This window comes from Octodon degus, unplaced genomic scaffold (genome assembly GCF_000260255.1).
Source record: "Octodon degus isolate 3935 unplaced genomic scaffold, OctDeg1.0 scaffold00072, whole genome shotgun sequence".
NCBI classification, from domain to species: domain Eukaryota; kingdom Metazoa; phylum Chordata; class Mammalia; order Rodentia; family Octodontidae; genus Octodon; species Octodon degus.
The window spans coordinates 2,837,907-2,843,214 of NW_004524648.1; positions in this window are offsets into that span (position 1 = coordinate 2,837,907).

Genomic DNA, 5,308 nt, shown 5'->3' on the forward strand with positions numbered 1-5,308 from the left:
GAGAGCACAGCCCCGCCCTCCCGCTCGCCCCGCCCCCGCCCCGCCCTCGCCGGCCCCCGTGGCCCCCAGTGGCTCCGGGGCCGGGCAGTGTGTGCCCTGGCGCTGGCTGACGGTGCGTATCCAGACTGAGAAACCTGACCCGAAACCCTTGCAGTGACCAGATGCCCAGGTCTAAGCGTAGGCAGAAAGGTCCACAGAGCTGGCGCTTTCTGAGGTTTCAGACCGTGAGGAACTACACGACTGCCCCCATTTTCTCACTCCTCTCCAATCATCAGACTTCTCCACCCCACCCCCAGTCTTGTACCCCTTGTTGTTCCTTTTCCTCTATTCTCCCACGAAGCCTATCCATTAGGCCACTTGGAAACTCACTGATTTTGGCATTATGGGTGGAGGCTAGCTCTGACCTCTTTTAAAGTTAATAGGGTTTAGTGTCTTCACCATACAGTAATCAGGTTATCAGGCTGGGTCCTGATCAGCAGTTCTCACTGTGCAGTTCTGTGCTTTGCGCTTCTTCTCTTTCTTGTATTGTACAGCTGCTGATGGGGTGATAGACACAGGAGGTGATTCATTTGTACTTGTGGGTTACTGTGTGGGATTTCAGCCCACAGGTTCATCTCAACCATCCCCCAACAGCCAATGGGTCTCCCAGCTCTGCAAACGAATGCAGCCGAAGCTTGGTGCATCTGTAAAGCAATGCTGACAACTTTCTTGATTTGGCTCCATTGACTGCGTCAAATGTATTGAAGCTGAGAAATTTTCTAAGACACTAATTTATTTATTTAACCAGCTTTCAAGAAGCTCCAGATGCAGAGGGATAACCTTTATTAAACAGGCATGGTCTCTAGCAAGTCCTCCTGTATCCTCACCACGTCTACCCACGCACTTAACAAAAATGGATACCATGCCCACCTACCAAAAACATCTGTGTTGAAGGGCCGGACAGATAGCTCAGCGGACTAAAGTTCGTGCTTCGGCAGAGCCCAGAGGCTGGGGTGGATTGAGACTAGGCCTGGTGACACGCGCCTGTAATACCAGCACTTGGGAGGCTGAACACAGGAAGATCACTACGAGTCCGATCTACATAGTGAGACTCTGTACACCCTGTAGACCATTCATTAAAAAAAAAAAAAAAATCTGTATTGAGCCGGCATGGTGCATCCCTGCAATCTAAGGACTCAAGAGGCTGAGGCAGGAGGATCATCTTGAATATGAGGCCAGCCTGCACTGCATAGTGAGTTCAAGGACAGCCTGGGCCTACAAAGAAGCAAGACCCTGTCTCAACCCTCCTCAAAGACCTCTGTGTGTCTATCAGCTCAGCTACCCCAACCCAGTGACAGAACAGGCACACACACACACACACACACACACACACACACACCCCACACTCAACCCAGTTCCACTGCTTTGGAAGTTATTCTTGGGCACCTACTGCCACCTAATGGAATGAATGAAAAAGTAAGTGGTCTACCAGAGAGTCCAAGGAATGAAAAGCGAGAGATGCTGACAAGACCAAACAACAAACTTTTGTTATTTATACAGGATACCTGTGAGCATGCACACACATAGACCAGTTAAGCCTCAGAATATAACTTCAACTTCAAGCTTTTGGTACACATATAAATTTCCATGCCCTAAGGTTGTCGATTTGTCTAGAGTAGGACAAGAAATTGTGTAAATTTTCAGCTCAGTGAAAGGTTGTCACATAAACATGTGAAAGAGGTAGAGCGGGAGGCCAAAAGTGGACTGGCAAATTCTACAAAGATACACGTTTTTCTTAGTAACCACCTAATAGTGCTTACTTCATACATAGAATCATTTGATTGTGGGTTGTCCTTAACCTGGCAAGAATCCTACAGCGAATTTCATGTTAATTCTCAGGAGAGTGTCATGTTTTATTTTGGCCACTGCACAGACAATCTATAACACAGAGAAGCATCACTTTTTAGTGAGAACATTTTAAGCTTATTAAGTTTTTGGGATTTTTAAAAATCCCCTAAATGGGTTAAAATGTATTATTTTCTCATCCAGATCATCCTTGACATACCCCTGGATGTGGGTTATATAGGATTGAAAGCATATTAGATGGATAAATTTCTACACTTCGACACTTTCAAATGAACATTAAAGAAATGTAAAAGGATTGTCGGCATTTACATCTTATAGAAGCCAAAGAATAAATTATTTTTGTCTTGTTTTTGAGACAGGGTCTTGCTATACAGTTCTGGCCTTGAACTTGCTATGTGTCCTAGGCAGATCTCAGAATCCTCCTGCCTCAGCTTCCCAATTGTAGGTGTATACCACCATGCCCAGTTAAGAACAAAGTATTCGGAGTCAAGTTAGGTAAAGAAGGAATTTGGAGGACAGGAAATTTGGGGAAATAGTGAAGTCAGCATTAGAGTACTTAGCTTTGGGGTGTACTAGTGTTAACTCTGATATAAAGAGATGGTTTGTTCAGCATTTTGTTTTTATTATTTTATAGGAAAGCACTTTCTACTGGGATGAGTCCAAATCAGCATCTGCCACCTGGGAAAGTGACACTTCGAATATACTGCACAGAAATATAAATAAAATTTAGAGAATTGTTGGTACAGCAGACCTTGGTTAGAAGCCAAATTATCGCAGCTGCCCTTTAAAGGGGTGTGGAAAGAGGGAATCTGCCATGGAAGTGATTCAAAATCATAATTCTAGTGGGCGTTTGTTACAAGAAGAAGCCCACAGAGACTCATTCGGCTTCTTGTAATGAATTAGCCAATATCCTTTGCCTGTAGAAAGCGCTACTCTCTCTGCTTATGCAGTGCAACAGGACCACTTAAAAACATAAGTTAGGTTACATGAATTGACTGGGTATTCTGTAAACTATGGTTTTAAAGTATATATAAAGGAACCTCAGATGCATGATATTGTGAAGATTGTATACATGAGCCTTCCTTTGAGAAAGTCATTTAAGGCACATGATGCAAAACAACACACATACAGAACAAACACCTATTTGTCATTCTTAAGATCTTTCCATAGAGCAGCACATGTATATGTATACATATTTATTGCTACAGTGGAGGAATTAGGAAAAACCAGAAAAATACTGTGTATCGGTAAGAATGATGGAATTATAACACATTCATCATTTGAAATACAATCTGGTCATTGAAAATAATTGAGATTTTAATATTATATTTTTATACTGTTTATATTTATATTTTATACTGTTTAGTATGGGTTTTCCAGATTAACTGGTTGTTTTTTTTTTGTTTTGTTTTGTTTTGTTTTGTTTTTTTGGTGGAACCAGGGATTGAACTCAGGCCCTTGCACTTGCCAGGGAAGCACTTATTCCACTGAGCCATCTCCCCATCCCCCAGAAGATATTAATTGTAAGGAGAGTTGATGCTGTAGTTCTCGTCTGAGTCCAAAGGCCTGACCCACTGGTGACCCTGGTCAGCACAGAGACTCTCTTATCTGTCTGTTAACTCAGAAGAACTCCAAAATGACTGGGAAGAAGTCTAAGACCCCTAGGCTGACAGAGCACAAGCTTATTACAATGAGAAGCAAAACTTTTACTACCAAGTCACCACTACACTAGTGACTCGCTACTACTTCCATTTCACACCAGATCCATGAGCCCTGGCAAGAGGATAAACAGAATCATGTTAGATGTTGATTACAGCATATTCATCCTTCCAGAGAACTCTAGCGTGCAAGGTTTTACTACTTATCTGGCAATGTAACTGTGTCTTCAAGAGGCCATTTCACTCTTCTATCAAACCAGGTGCTTCAGGATGGCAGGGAACAGTCAGATGAGTGAATTTCATGAGCACAGGCCTGTTGCCACTTTTTTTTTCCATACCAGGGATTGAACTCAGGACCCTGTGCTTGCCAGGCAAGCACTTTTCTACTGAGGTATCTCCCTGGCCCTTGTTGCCACATTTTTGCTCTGAACAATCCATTGGTCAGAAGCAATGCTGAATAGAATACCATAACTTTGCATAAGACATTCTGTATGACCATGGATGGTGATTTTGGCAGAAGCGCTGCATACACAGTAGGCAAACCTACAGCCAGAATAAATGTCTATTTGAAGCTGGGCATTGTAGTGCATATCTGTAGTCCCAGAACTAGGGAAGCTGAGGCAGGAGGATCACCACAAGTTCAAGGCCAGCTTGGGCTATACAGTGAGTTAAAGTCTAGTCCAAGCTATATAACAAGATCTTGTCTCAAAAAAATATCTATTCTGGCAAGAACAAGATGCTGTCCCTTGATAAAATCAGTCCAGTGTCACTGATCTGCCACTGGTTCAGTGACTGGTCACTTCAGGGAATGGTCCCACATGGGGACTCAGTAGTGTATTTCAGGTTAGCCTCGGTAAAAAATACATGTTGCTGACTCCACGCCTTTCATCCCTGCCACTGAGCCTGGTGGATGTGACAGGGCTGGATATGAAGTAGGATAGAAAAGATAAAAAAAAAAAGGTTAAAAAAAAAGAAAAGACAAGAAAACCATAACTAAAAATTATACTTTAAAGAATGAAGGGCCAGGGAGATAGCTTAGCAGTCTATGCTCCTGCGTGGAAAGCCCAAGGTCCTGGGTTCGATCTCTTATACCTCATGTGGAGCCAACCCTGAGCTATGCTGGCCACTGAAACTGGGTGTGATAGCTCATGCCTGTAATACTAGTGCTGGGGAGGCTGAGACAGGAGAATTACTATGAGTCCCACCTGTATAGCGAGAACTTGTTCCAAATAAATAAATATGTAAATAAATCTTTAAAAAAATAATGTAACTTTCAGAACCTGCCGAAGTTACCCAAAGCAATCCACATCAGCATATCTTGGTCAATTAATTTATTTATTTAGCAATGCCAGTGATCAAAATCAGGACCTTGCCCTTGCCAGGCAGGCACTTATGCGCTGAGCTATCTCCCCTGCCCATCTTTGGTTAAATTTAGACTTCTTCCCTTTCAGACCCATCATACCCAAAATTCTTTAGAAGAAAACCAATTTGAGGCAAGTTCTCACCATGTAGTTCAAGATGGTCTCGAACTCACTATGTAGTTTAGGCTGGCCTCAAACTTGCAGTGCAGCGATCCTCTTTTCTCAACCTCCAAGTGATGGGATCACAGGAGTGCAACACCATTCCCAGCCCCTCAGAAATATTAAAGTCCATAGTTGGGCTTAATTTAAAAAAAATTAAGTTCCCAGGCCTGCGTGCTGCCCCCGCCCCCGGGGCACACTGAGATGGTGATTGAGATTGGGCATGGTGGCATGTGCCTGTAATCCCAGCTCTTGGGAGGCTGTAAACAGGCAGATCACTACAAA